Genomic DNA, 15903 nt, shown 5'->3' with positions numbered 1-15903 from the left:
GGGGATACTGCAACATGCATATCAAACAACGAGGCCTGTGGAAAAGGAATACATGATAGATGTTTCAGAGAGATGTTTCTTTTCCCAGCCACATGGTTGAGGATCTGCTGAGGAACTCCTGCAATCACGGGACCCGAGGGTCCTTCCCCACGCAGGGGAACACAAAACAACCAATGGGGAACGAGGCTGAGCAGGGGCAGGGAAACCCCGTGCCTCCCCTCCAGGGCCCCTCTCCCAGGACCCCACGGCAGGGAGGGGGAGGGCCCCAACATTTCACCCATTTATTTTTAACAAAAGGAGATTTAGAACTTAACATTGAAAACAACTGGATAAACATAACAAGAACAGTTTCAAAACAAAACAAGCCACCCTCCTGAGTCTTTAAATGTCCAAACAGATTCTCTGGAACATCTTAAGGCTAACAGAAGGGAGACAGGACTCTCCGGGCATGCTTTGTGGGGAAACTGAGGCAGAGAGGATTTAATTTCTTCCCTCCTCCTTTTTCATCCCCCACTCGGCATCAGAGAGGAGTTGTAGGGAAAGGGAATTGTATAGGGAAGCCATGGGGTGAAAAACAGATTACGAATAAACTGGGGATGGGGTAAACCTAGGAAAGGGTTCATACTGGGTATAGGGTAAAAGGAGAAAGTGGGATTAGGAGACTGTAGGGGGGGCTTATAATGGAGATATTGTCTAACATGACTACAATTTTTAGCATATATACTGCCCTTTAGAGAAACACCATCAGGCCCAGTGACTTCTGCTGCTTGTAACCCTTTTCTACATTGTAAAATTTTGAATTCCACCACCTCTCCATCTCTCAAGCTTGGGATGCATTTTTCAGGGTTATTCTTTTTAATAGCAGTTCTATGAACGAATATGTCTTCTTGGTTGTCACATCTTGTTGTAAAACCATAATTTTGTTTAACATTATACCATTTTACTATTCCTAAAACCTTAGCTACGGTGATTTTTTTCTTTTTCTATGTGGCTGCTGTTTTCTGTCTCGCTGTGTTCCTGGTTTCACTTTCGCTTTCGCTCGCTCCCAAGTTGGAGCTGTTGGGGCTGCTCGTGCCTGCACACTCTTCCCAGGGTTGTATTTGGGGCGGTGCTGGCCGGGCCGGGCCGTGCTGCTCAGCTCCCTATGCACCATCTTCTCTGCTCTCAGCTTCGCTGCCGCTGCCTGGCACCGCACCCATGTCCCGGCTGAGCCCCCGAGCAGCAGCCCCCCCGCGCCCTGCTCCAGCGCGCGTCTCAGCTAGGTGCAGCTTCACTCCACCGCCACCACCGCCAGCCGCCTGCGCGCCACCCCTCTCAGTTGAGCGTTCATGGGGCTTGCTCCACCACGCGCTGCATGGGGCCGGGTGGGCACCATCGGGTTACCCTGCTCCCGCTGCACCTTGCTCTGCTGCCAACACTGCGGCTCGTGCCGCTCCACCCGTGCACGGGAACTGCCTCGCTGCTGCTCTCAGAGGGCTCGGTCCACGTGGCCTGGGTCGCACAGACTCTGAGGCAGGCTTCCCTTCACCAAGACACAGCTGACATTGCTCAGCAGTCTCGGTAATTAAATAATATTCATGAAAATATTATTCCATCAGCATATATTTTGACTCAGAAATTAACTGAGTCCAAATGCTCTTCCGAAAGTCTTTGGTAAGAATTAAATCCCAAGAAACGTAGAAAAAGTTCTTAAACAACCATGAAAGGAAGTGTTTCAGTTCTCTTTGAGCTTGAATTAAGCTAAAATTTACAAATTGTTGTTCAAGAATCTTTTCAAGTTTAAGATAAATGTCCATATGTGGCTCTGAGAGCCAAGAGTCTTTCCACGGTTCCTCCATCCATAATTTAGAGAGAATATCCAAACCAAGACGAGAAGAGAGAAATCTACAGTGGTTTTTACTCATGAATTTTCTGTCCTTAGGCATCAGTGTCTTGCCAGCACTTCGCCACCATTTGTTACGGTGCACATACTGCAACACACATATCAAACAATGAGGCCCGTGGAAAAGAAATATATATATGGACCGATTCTTGATAGATGTTTCAGAGAGATGTTTCTTTTCCCAGCTGCATTGCTGAGGATCTGCTGAGGAACTCCTGCAATCACGGGACCCGAGGGTCCTTCCCCACGCAGAAGAACACAAAACAACCAATGGGGAACGAGGCTGAGCAGGGGCAGGGAAAACCCGTGTCTCCCCTCCAGGACCCCCTGGTGGGGGGGGGGGGGGGGAAGGGGGGAAGGGGCAGGGAGAGCTCCAACACTAAATTGTCCTAATATTTATCCTAATCTAATATGAAACTACACCTGCTACTTTGTGTTAATATCATATACTCATTGAGTGGACAATAAATTTATGGTTACATCTTCCTTTAATTGTGTGTTTCTATACCTTATCTTTCTTAAGTTTCTACGAAAACGTCTGTCATTTTCCTTAGAAGACATTATCACTAAAACTTTGCTGTTAAATTAGTGACATGGCACTTTACCACAATTTGAGATAGTTTAAATATAAAGTACACACATTAAAAAGAGGCAGTGTGGAAAGGAATGGAAATTACAAAATGCCAAGAGCAGTGGGGTGCGATGTGATAAAAAATACTGGATGTAATTTATAACAGAAGTAAACTATAGGAAGAGAAAAAAATGTACTTTAAATGGTTGCCTTTTTATCCTGGAAACGGCAGACAAGATATTTCAAGTTCATAAAACTGGTCCCTAAAATTCCCTGTTGTTTTTTCTAGGAGGTAAAGAAAATTTATAGGGTTCAAGTGTACATTATATTTCAATTTTAAAATGTAGTCTTTTGTATGTGACTGATATGAGCAAGGATGATGTTCTCTAGCCCAGTGCTGACTAAACTACAATGAGAACACTGAAAGTCGCAAGTGCTATGAAATATTCATCAGATACTCCAAGGGTTGTTTTATTTTTTTCACATGAAAGTGCTTTACTTGTGGCTGATCTCCAGAGCTAGCAAAAAGGTATTTGCTAAGACTAACTTCTCCTTCTCTAATGTTACTCATTGAAATGAACAAAATCATATGCAGTGTGTTGTTAACTCACGATATTTATTAACATCACAATTTTTGCAGACAGATATATTCTTGCATGATTAAGGCATAGTAGATTAGACAGCAGATGTCTGATAGAATCATGTCTTATTATTAATTAATATTAGACAGGAATAGAATCATTAAATAGGCCCAACACCCCATCTTGTTTTATGCATACCCAACTGTATAATATGTATAATATGTATGTCAGATCTTGTGAACCAGCACCTAAGTTGGCAGATAAAACTGGTAACTCTTTGCTTTTCAAGGCTAAAAGACAGACAACAGGTTTGTTTTTTATCTCCTTCTCCAGAACATCAGCTTTTACAATATAGATGTTGACTTTATTTGGCAATAGACATGCAGAAAATCTTTGACCATCTGAATTAAATGTCTCTTGTAAAAGTAACAATTGCAAGCAGAAAAATGAAAAAGGAAAAGCTAATTTCACCAACAATATTGAAGAAAAATCCATGCAAGAGTCTGAATACTGAAAAAAATTATTCAGAATTATATACAAACTTAAGCATCTCTAGTTTATGTAATAGACTGTATTTTGTTTTATGATTTATCAAATAAATATTCTTTGCAAAATTAGTAATCTGTGTATCTTCAAAGCTAGAGAATATACTGAGTTGGAAGGGACCCACAAGGATCAGTGATGTCCAACTCCTGGCCCTGCACAGGACAGCCCAAGAATCCCACCATGTGCTGTGAGTGTTGTCCAAACACTTCTGCTTGTTATAAATTCCGCTGTTATTATTCTAAATAAAATACTCCAGTTTGCCTGATGTTATTTCAAATACAATCACTTTCACATCCAACAAAGATATTAATATAATGAGTAAAAACATTTCTCTCTCTTTTAGATTTGCTTCCTTTTCTGTTTAAGTTGTCAGGACACACAGTGGGAATCTGATGGTGTGAACACCTGTAATATGCTGACAACGTAACAAATAAAAGTGATGTGTAGGAAATTACACAATGAAAATATTTAAGGCTTTGTATGTTTTTACAGGCTTCACATATATAAGTCTTGTCTATGTAGAGAGAATCTAGCTCTAAGAAGCAAATCAAGGGCAATTTCAAACAGATTTGGTTGCATTTAAACAAATACTTAATTCTCCCTCCAAAGACTACATGAAAAGGACAGGTGTATGTGTTGAAAGTATTGAAAAGAAGATATTCTTCATGTCATTTTCTGAGAATTGTATATGGCTATATTTTCCCTCTATTTTTCTCATACTTTGTTATTCAGCATGGGGTTTTGCACATTCCTGTTTGTTTACACCTCATTTCTTCATAGTTTGAATTGCTACTGCATGCTATCGCTGTCTCTCTGGCTCTGTGGGTTCTGTGCCGGAGCATGAGGTATAGTGATCTCTAAAAAGCGTCTCCAAAGCGCAGCTGCTCAGCAGGATCAGCTATATACACTCACACACGTGTGCATGCACAAACGCACGGACAGCTTCAGTAATACGGGTCGGCAGCAAAGAGATGGGAAGGGTCCTTGCGTGGATTTCCACAGAGGCAGTTTATTGCTACTACACTGTGAAGTGCTCCAGAGGCAAAGACCGAGAACAATGGCGAACTCAGGCTTAAGTACGGGAGTGGGGCTAGCACCAGGAACCACGGGGGAGGTTCCAGGAGGGCACGGGGGCAGTACAAAGGTGGGACTAGGGAATGGGGACCAATGGGGGAGCTTTGGGGGAGTGGCGATGGGCAGAGGCCAATGGGGGGAACCTGGAGTAGAGAACCTTCTAGGGCATGGAGCATACAAGGTAGCAAGGGGGTGGAGGGGCCACAGGCCAACCAGGGAAGCCAACCAGGGTAGATTAATGTAACAGAACAGTGCATCCTAGGAGAAGCTTTTCTGGTCACTCTAACCTGAGGAGGTTCTTTTGGTTCTAGGGACTCGTCTTTCCAAGAACTTTCTCTGTCCCTTAGCTGGTGGCTAACCAGCCACCACAGCATGCCTTTTGGAGTTCTGTTCTTCCTTATATCCACATAGTTGGATTTTTAGCATCAATAAGAGTCAACAGAGTTATAAATAACAATGTCTACCAATGTTTATTTCATTCTGAAACATAGTTAATTGCGAATTGAGAAGCATTTTGTTATTAATGTTACGCAAACAACAGAAAATTAACATGATGTTTTTGTTTAGATTCTGGCTGAGTCTGTATTATTGACCTCTCACCAAAAGGATATCACAAGTAATTATTATTTTAAATCGTAGGCAGACAATTTTTTATATCCTCAGTGTTATTTTTCTGAGTTGCAGTTTCGTAACCCATTGCCCCTTTCAATATCTGGAATATATGGTACAGATGTACCTGTTCCTATTTCCCAGTTTTCCTACATAGCTTAAATTCACAGTCACACAGGACACATGAATTTCCTCTTCTGTAATTCTGCTTTTCAAAATACTTATATGACTGACATGAATAAACTGCCTTTGCAAAACAATTCTAAGTATAAAAATACTTGACAAATAAGCACAATGTCAGCACTACTAAATGTTATGTCCATTACTTTAAATTAACTTTTCTTTAGAATTCCCTAGACATTCCACCCATGTTCAGTCACAAGGTATGTTTATTCTGTATGATTCTGCACGTAGACAGCGCTCCTTCATTCCAATCTATTATACTTCTGTACTTATTCTTTTACAACTTTCTCTTTTTGTATCAATCTCAGCAAATGGCTTCCAGACTACAACACTAAGGCAGTATCTTTTCTGCTATTCAATTATTCTTAAGGGTCAGTTTGTGAAACTCAAATTCTCACAATTATTTTGGTCAATCAAGTTCTCACATGCAAAATTTGCCCCAACATCTTTTATAAACACAGTCTTTTAAGAATGCTTTATTTCACCGTCCATTCAATTTAATCTTTATTTTTCTGTGTCCTTTACTGTATCCTTCACAAATTTTGTCCAGTCAGATCTATTCAAAGTCTTCCTGTGAAGATCAGCCTCTGAAACCACGTCTTTGACCATAACCATCTCATTTAATACCCCTCTATTTCTCTTAATGTCAACCATAAGCTGTTTAAGATTTTTCCCTCACTCCCAACCCATTCCTCTCCTACCATCTTCAATATTGAGATGTCCAGTCCAACCTGTACAAATCCACTTGATTGTAATGAACAATAACAAATCACTGGGAACAGATGGTGTTCACCCAAGAGCTTTAAAGGAACTCAAGGATGAAATAGCCAACCTACTAATGGCAACATGGAATCTCTCATTTAAACTTCAACCAGTTTCATAGAGATGGTGGAATGATAAAAAATTTTTAGAGAAATCATAAGCAAGATAATGTGGGAATTACACACCAGAAATCTGATATGCATACTAGGTAGATCAATAGTAATTAGTCCAAAGAGTAATTCTAAGCTACTTGACTAAATATGGTGTACAGAAGAAGAATCAACACGGCTTCTGTAAAGGGAAATAATGTCTCATTAACCTATTACAATTTCTTAAAAGAGGCAATGAGCACAAGGACAAGATAGATCAATTGGTATTCAAAAGACATTTTGAAAAGTCCTTCATAGATATCTGATGAAGAAACTAGGAGACTCTTGAAATAAAAACAAATATTATCCCATATATACATAACAAAATAAGAGAAAAGAAAGAGTAGAAAGTTGCTTACTAGTGGAATCCCACAGAAGTCTATATTGCTCAGTGTATTTGCAAGTGATCTGGAAAAGACAGCAATGGTACTACAATTTCTAGGCTGGAAAGATAAGGACTACTTATTAAGAGCTGAATGAAAATCTGAGTAATGGGGTAAAATGGCAAATGAAATTCAATGCACATAAATGTAGACCAAAAAAAAGGCCAAATCCTGTGAAACAGGATGGGAATTAGAGAATTAGTGCTGACAACTAAAATCTTGAATTTACAAAATCTGTTTTTTTGTAAATGTTTACTCAATATTTAGTAACCTTTGAAAGGACATCTTGAATGCCGAGTCAGTCATTAACAAAATGCATGGAGAACAAAAGGAAAACATCTTCATGCTTCTCTATAAATCTTTGCTGTAGTAGTAAATGAGTGCTCTCTGTAGTTTTGCGGTTGAACTGTAATGTGGTACAGAAAAGCAACTAAGACAGCCAAAGTCCACATAAAGTGGTTTCTGTGCAAGGACCATTCAGCTGTGGAAGACAACTGCAAAATCTGGAAAGGCCTGATAGGGAATGTCACCTCCAATATGAGAATAAGGCACAATGATACCAGCGTGTTCATATATAAATCAAGGAAGTATTTTATCCAGTAACTAAGACGTGAAAGCAGTGCAAGTGTTTAAATGCTGGACATGTTCAGGCAGTAACTAAGCAAGTTCAAGGGAAAAAAAGATATTTAAAGGCATTCCCAGATAGGATATCTCTTGGAAAATTCTTTCCCAGCATCTATGAAAGTATTTGTAGGAAGATGATACTGTGCTTTTGCTCTGTTCTTATAGTCACCTTTGTTAACAGCAAAGACCGGATAGTGGACCCAGTATGGTCATTCCTGCAGTACTAAGCATTCAGAAAAGTTCTTTTTCCATCATCATATTCCTTGCCCTAGGGAGAACATGCCCATGAACATTGATAAGATCATCTCAGGATCTTTCTGTGAATCTGTGCTGTTCCACAAGTCCTACAAAAGCATGTGACAGACAAGCAGACAGCTTATGTGTTGACCTTTGCCGATTAAGATGACCTGCTTCTTTTTCTTCTACTAACTTGTCTATCTAGTCTTATTCTAATGAGCCCTTTTAAGTAGCAGCATTTTTGCTCTGTGCTTGGGTAGCAAGCACAGAGCACCTGGTTTCTGACTAGGCATTCTAAAGGTATAAAAATAATGGCAATTAACATTAAAAGAAATATCAGAAATGGATTATTAGATGTGTAAAAGAGTTTTGTTTGGGGCTTGCAAACATGTTAGATTAGCAGTTTCAAAACACGTAAGATTCGTTGAACTAACAATGAAAGAATCTGAGGAGCTTTCTTCCTGATAAACATGCATCAGCAAAATAGAACTTCCTTAAGGAAATTCTATTACAGAAAAGGCACTGAATCTTTCTTCAATTAGAGAGTTTTATGTATCTTAACTCTTTGACAGCTTTGGATGCACCAAGTATTACCAGGAAGAGACTTGAATACAGAACTAAAAACCAAATTTTCACTGAATGTTGTTCCTGAACCAAAGCTACCATGGTTGTTTTTCTCTTCCTTGCTCCATTAAGTCTAAAATCATCTAAATAAAAGTTGAGAATGTAGCTTCAAGAAAACTCCAAGCCATTCACACAGACTTTTACTGAAACAGAGAGACTGGTGTTATGTTTTCACTACAAAGCTGTTACTGTGTACAATGCTGAGCTATCATGATTTGGATTCTGTTCATACCCATATTTTGTTGTGTTTATGTTGCACCCTGAAGGGTACCTAATGGAATAAAATATGCCAAAAAGCCTGGGTCACTTTCAATAAAAATTAGGTTATTAGGGTGAAAGATTGCTTTAACAAGGACCAAACATTTATTCAGCTTCCAATTACTCATTTCAGAACTTGCCATATGCAGAAGAATAGCAGGGAAAAATGCTGCTCTAGATGTTGCTACTTTCAGATTCTATTAAAACTGTAATAGCCTGCTTCCATTATACATTTTCCTGAATATTTCAATCAACATGTCACTTTAGCTGTTGCTCCTGAAGTGCACTTAATATTTTCATTAAAATCAATAAAGCCGGGAAATGACAAGGGTGCAGGTGGATGCAAGCAATTAAACTTTTTCTATATGTATTGTTAACTAGCAGTTGGAGAAGGAAGCTTCATTCAACACCTGTCCCTTTCCTTTCAAATGACAGCTAACAGAAATCCACTTAGCCAGCTTTTGTCTGCTTATTTTGCTGACAGATGATGTGAAGAAGTAGGCAGTTATAGGGCCAGTAATTCAGAATTAATTTTCCCTTCAAAAGATGATGTGGACAACTGAGTGCAGTAATGGTACCTGCTCAGAACTCAGGGGGTAAACAAGATAATTTGAGATGATGGGACAGAAATAAAAGCTCTTTACGGGTTTCCTCCTCACATGACTCTCAAAGGCACACTCACCAGCATTTTTTATTTCCCTCAAATCAAAGTCAGAAGAGTTAGTCATTGAAGCATTAGCCTGATGTACTTCTGTGTGTGGCAGGATTGTAAAGGAAGCAGATAAAATAAGAGATGGAGGGTTCCAACCTAACCCAATATTAAAAATATGTGATGGTGAAAGATAGAGCCTAAGTCACACAGCAATTATTTATCAATTATATTTTCAGAACATCCTGCAAATTAAAGGAAGCTGCTGGCTGGATGCAGGCTGCATCTTTGCAGTAAAGGGAAGTAATCATATCTTTAATCATCCATCAACAATTTTTTTATCCTTTCACCTCTGCAGCACTAACCAGAGTGGACCTCATTACTAGGACAGAAAGGCAGTGTGAAAACCACCATTGCCTACAAAGGAACCACAAGCACAGATTCATTCTCTGAGTGTGCACAGGCTTATGTGGAAATGGGAAGCTGCAGGTCTACATCCACTACTCCAGATGTGCTGTTAAGGTTACACACACATACACACAAAGAACCAAGGCAGGATCTAAAAGCTTTCCAGGAAATTGACTATAAGGATAGATTTGCCTGGATATTTCTTCTCTTTTTTCTATAAGTACATATGCAGCATGAGCTTTTCAAGACAACTGTCAAAAAAAAAGGGAAACTTCTTAGCAATTTTAGTTATCACAGAGGGAGATAAATTTGAGGTCTTTCTTTTTACAGACCTTCAAAGTAGAACAGACGCCTCTATATTCCTACAGCCATACAAACTCGGAACTGGGTATATCTCTTGTTCTCTGGCTCTGGCTCTCTAACTCCTGGTTGAAGTTCTAGAGGGAATTAATGGGACTATGGATGGGAGAGATGTCAGACCTGGCTGTATTTGGAGTCTGATGCCTCATAAGCTTTCTTTCATTTCTCTGACATTAAATCCTATTGTGTAACTTAATCTTATTATTGTTTGTTGGCTATTGCTGTCCTCTCACATTTTACTCTGCACTCTAAAAGCTGCAGCCTACAAATATATGGAGATATTTCAAATCTAAGTAGTATTTGCTGTAACTGCACTCAGTAAGAGCCCAAGAGAGGGAATGGACTGATGTTAAATACACTCCATGATTCAGTCATGTTCATCTTACACATGAGGGATTTCTGAGACTCACACTCTTATAACAAAATATTAAAGAGCAGCCCAGGCTCAGGCTCCTCACAAAGCACAGCTGCTTTTTCAGGGAAAACTACCTGCTCTTCAGGTTTTCAGCAAAGTGTAGTGTTGATAAATCACCAGATGGAAAGTTTGCAGATGTGAAGACTGGGTGAAGCTCACGCCCAAGTTTTTCTCTTTCATGCCTCTCTTCCTATGCAACCTGAAGCTTGAGTGTGCCTAGATGGGCAGTCAATGGGCACCGCCACGGATCCCAGGAATTGCAGAAAGGCTGGACCTCATCAGCCAAGCTGAGCAGTGGCTTTTCGCAGTTGCAATGGTAAGTGCATACACTCATTTGTCTTGTGTCTTGGACACCATCTCATGGGCTGTGCTTCATGACAACGTAGCACTCAGGAAGGTGTCATTCACCCAACTCCATCACCACCACAACTTACAGCAGAGGCTGTACAAACCACTGCCTCTCATACTGTGAATCAGATCACATCAGACAGGAAATAATGTGCTGAAGTGTTTCTTTTCTTCTTTTTCCAGTCATGGTACTTTCTTTTGTTATGCCAGATCTTGAATGAGAACCCACTCCTTCACAGATTGGTAGGCTGTTTTCTGTGAAACTTTTCAGAGGCTGTCCAGAGAGATGTACAAGCACATCATTTTAAATGTGTACATATATTTGTGCGGGATCAGAACCTTAAGTTGCAAATTCCTTTCTGTGCAACTAATGTTTTATTTGAGGAAACCTTCAGTACATTCTGAGATCTGTTAAAATAATAATGTTGTTATAACCAAATTTAGCAGAATAACTACTACTCCTTTTCATGTTTTCTTCAAGAAAAATAGGCTTTACACATTGGTTACTGGAAATATATCATGTGAATTAGTTCTAGAGGACAGCATATTTGCTGTATATGATGGCCTATGTGGTCTCCAGCTACAGTAGTCCCTATAATACACAATCATTCATCATTCATAAGAGGTTTATTTCAGATTTACATTGACAAGACTGAGATTTTAATCTGGCCCAGGTGTGTGTATGAGGGTCAGGTGATATGGTGTTGCTATGGTAATGACCTAGTCCTTTTAAATAGCAGGGCAACTACTTCATAAAAAATATGTACCTCCTCACAACAAATTCTATCTGTTTCTGTCATGTTCATCCCTGAAATATTGATCTTAAAAGCAGTCATGCTTATTGTGCAAAATGGACATATTTTATTAAATCTGATCTTCACAGTGTCATAGAATGGTTTGGATTGGAAAGGACCTTAAAGACTATGGAGTTCCAAACCACCCTGCCATAGATGGGGACAACTGTCACAGGATCAGATTTCTCAGAGCCTGATCCAACCTGGCCTCCTTGCAGGCAGAGAGCATCTACAGCTTCTCTGGGCAGCCTGTGCCAGTGCCTCACAACCCTCCTGGCAAAGAATTTCTTACTAATATCTAATCTAAACCTACTCTTTTTCAGCATGAAGCCATTGCCCCTTGTCCTGTCACTACATGCTCTTGTAAAGAGTCTCTGTCCATTTTTCCCGTAGGCTTCCTTCAGGGACTGACTGGAAGGCCACCCCAAAGCCTTCTCTTCTCCAGACTGAATAATCCCAGTTCTCTCAGCCATTCCTCACAGGAGAGTTGTTGCATCCCTCTAACTATCTTCATGGCCTCCTTTGTACTCTCTCCAACAGGTCACTGTTCTTCCTGTGCCTGGGACTCCAGAGCTGGATGCAGCACTGCAGGTGGGGTCTCACCAGAGCAGAGCAGAGGGGCAGAATCCCCTCCCTGGCCCTGCTGCCCACGCTGCTTTGGATGCAGCCCAGGACACAGTTGGCTCTCTGGGCTGTGAGTGCTCATTGCTGGGTCATGTCCAGCTTCTTGTCCTTCGGCACCCACAAGTCCTTCTCCCCAGGGCTGCTCTCCATCTGTTCATCCCCACAGCCTATGTTGATACCTGGGGTTGCCCTGATCCATGTGCAGCACCTTGCACTTGGCCCTGTTAAATCTCATGAGGCCCTGTAGGTCTCATGAGACCTACTTCTCGAGCTTCTTCAGGTCCCTCTGGATGGCATCCTGTCCTTCAGATGTGGCAACTGCACCACTCGGCTTTGTGTCACCAGCAAATTTGCTGAGGGTGCACTTGATCTCTTTGTCTATGTCATTAATGAAGATATTAAATAACAATGTTCTCAATACGAACCCCTGAGGCACACCACTTGTCACTGCTATCCAACAGCACTCCGTTGACTGCTACCCTCTAGATGCAACCATCCAACCATTTTCTTATTCCCCTAACAGTTCACCCATTAAATCCATCTCTTACCAATTTAGAGAGAAGGATGTTTTGGGGGACTGTATCAAAAGCTTTACAGAAGTCCAGATAAATGACATCTGCAGCCCTTCCCTTGTCCAATGAGGTAGTCATCCCATCATATAAAGCCAATGGGTTGGTTAGCCATCACAAGCTTGGTGAAGCTGTGATGGCTGTGTCAAATCCACTCTCTGTCCTCCATGTGCCTTAGCACAGCTTCTAGGAGGATCTGTTCCATGATCTTCTCAGGCACAGAGGGGAGGCTGACAGGTCAGGAGTACCCAGGGTCCCTTTCTCCTGCCCCGTAAGCATCAATAGTCACACTCCAGTCACGAGATTCATCCACCAAGTTTCAGCCATGGCTACAAGGTTTTAACTTTCTAGCAGCACAGTGGCTTTCAGCTCTTGCTTATTGGCTATGCTTTGTGCATTGGTGTAAAGGCACACCAGCCAGTCTGTTGGCTGTGTTGTCTTCCTACAGGAACACCTCTTAAGTCCTTTAAGATATTTCCCTGGTGTTTTCCTGTTGGCTTTTCTTACCTCATGAATTCCTGGGTCATCTCAGTGCAGATGTGCTCCAATACGGCCAGCACAGTTCAGTCACCAGCTGCAGGCCCTGGAAGCACCCTGTTCCTCCAAGCTTTGCCAGAGACAAGCCTGATATTGTCCCCTCCCCCATCACGTCTAATTTAAAGCTCTTACTATTGTATCTGGAAATGTTCATCTTGTGGCTACATACAGTTTTGCTGTTCTATGTCTCTGAAGAGAGGTCTATGTGAATAGATTGTTAACATGACCCAGAAGTAAATTTAGACCTCCTCAGTATCAGAACTTTTCCATTTATTTGTTTTTAAGGTACTGCTAAAGCATAAGTCCATTAATTTTTTATTTAGCATCATAGCCATAAGGCTGTCTTCCTAAAAGTGCTTAAATGGAGAGAATTGCTAAGCACAGGGCTGGAGTCTGACATTGGACCTTAATTATACCTTCAGAGACAGAAAGAATCAAATGTAAAAAGCAATAGAATTGAACATCTGATCTGTGATAATAAAAGTACTTTTTCACTTGTATATGACTATGTAAGAGACTGGTTGGTAAAAGAGAGAGGGCAGTAAAAAGATATATGCTTACAAACCTAGATGGAAGTATGAAGTTCTTTTTAGATATGCAAGACATTTTCTCATAGCTTATCTCTTATGACTTCCAGACAAATCTGCCAGTTTAAAATACTGGAGGTTTTCCAGTTTGGGTTCAGGGGTGGCTTCTCCACAAAAGTGTTCTTGCAACAAAATCTAGTACATTGCTTAAAAGAAAACAACAGCATATTGCCTCCATTTTCTTGCTGTGAGTGGTACATCTGTTGTTAGTGACCAGTTTATCCAGCAAATCTATTCACTTCATACACGTGCCCTGCAGCACTGAGGATTTTCAATAAATTTGCCCCAGTCCATATTTACCCTAGTTCTGTAGCACTGAGTTCCCAACACAGAAGCATCCATCTGTTCTGAATCTACTCTGTGAACAGGCATAGAATGGTACTTTCAGTTGCAGATGAAAAAATGTGAGCTGTGACATATAACACATATTTGGTTCTTGTTCTTCTGAAGCTTGTTATGAAAATAAATTTTTAATGTATTTTTCCACTCCTTTGTTATTTTTAATTGTGTCTGTAGGTTAAGTCACACATCTACTCAATTTTAATTTTAATTCTTGTTTTCACTATTCTCTGTTCAAGATTCAGGAAACTGTTATTATTTGTCTTCATAAAGATTTCTGCTAATGAAAGGTAGTCAAATAGTGACGGGTTTTTTGTACTGAGATGTTTGTTCTATATTTTAGTTCTTTAAATTCAAGGGTAAAAAATGATCTTTCTTCTAGTCTGAATGATGAAATGTTCTATTCTGAATAAGACAACTAATGTGGTTAATGAATATGATTAGGGCTAATTCTCAGGAGTCTGACAAATCATATTAAGCAAAATTAACTTTATGGCTTGCTACTGACTCTGGTTGCTAAATATAACTGTGGAAATCAAATATCTATTTTATTTCAAAGAGATATTATATACATATATGTTGGGGTCCTCCTCCTGCCATGTGGTCCTGGGAGAGGAGCCCTGGAGGGGAGGCACGGGGTTTCCCTGCCCCTGCTCAGCCTTGTTCCCCATTGGTTGTTTTGTGTTCCCCTGCGCGGGCAAGGACCCTCAGGTCCCGTGATTGAGCTGTTCCTTAGCAGATCTTCAGCCATGAGGCTGGAGAAATAAACATCTCTGAAACATCTATCAGGAATCAGTCCATATATATTCTTTTCCACAGGCCTGGTTGCAGTGTTGCAGTTTCCCCACTGTAACACATATATATGTATATACATGTATATATATATATGTATATACACATATTTTCTGAAAATAGGGTACTGGTTCTGCATGCTTACTTGGATAAGCATGGATGTTTTTGTTAGTTGCTCTTCTGCACAGGTTCTGGTTTACTCATACAATATTTATTTGTTTGTGCAGAAAATGGTACCTGACAAAGGGAAATGACCACGATAGTGACTTGGGATGTTCAAGTCAAGGATCAGGAAAAAAAATACAGGGTAGTAGAGCACCAGTGAGAGGCTAGGGAATCTCAGAGGCTCTCCACATTCAGCTAGACAACACCATGACTGTCCAGCTTTAGCATTGGTGAGAATTTGACAGGATATTTGGGGCTGAAGACACTGTAGGTATTTTACAACCAGCATTTCTGTGATTCTGGAGGAAAAAAATGTTATCATGAGGAAAAGCAGACAATTATTTTAGCATTACACTTTATTGGTATTTTGCTTTTCATCTTTAAAATATTAATCAGAATGAACACTAAAATAAATACCAAAAAAAAATAGATAAGAGAAATTGCTACAATTACCTATAATCCCCATTAAGGTGTAAAGGATGGAAAACATTTGCCAGCCTGTAGGACTGAGGGCTGTGAGCAAGATAAAAAAAAAGAAGAGTTGGTAGAAAGTAGCTGAAGCTACAAGAAAACCCATTTTTAAAAGATATAATAAAACATATATAGACTAGAGTTTCTGGCTTATAGGAAAAACCATTGTTGTTGTTTTTAGCAAAAATAGTGATCTCCAGTGAGCAGTAATACTACTTTATGGTGCTTTTCTCAACCCAGAAGGCAATTACTTCTTTCTCACTGTAAACCTCAACAAGAATAATATGTGCATATATATTCTATTTATAGATCAGAATTAATTTGAAACAGTACAACTAATCATACAGTTATGGAAAATGTAG

Source organism: Aphelocoma coerulescens, assembly GCF_041296385.1.
Source record: "Aphelocoma coerulescens isolate FSJ_1873_10779 chromosome Z unlocalized genomic scaffold, UR_Acoe_1.0 ChrZ, whole genome shotgun sequence".
NCBI lineage: Eukaryota > Metazoa > Chordata > Aves > Passeriformes > Corvidae > Aphelocoma > Aphelocoma coerulescens.
The sequence above is the reverse complement of the archived record's forward strand: the minus strand, read 5'-3'. Positions refer to the sequence as shown.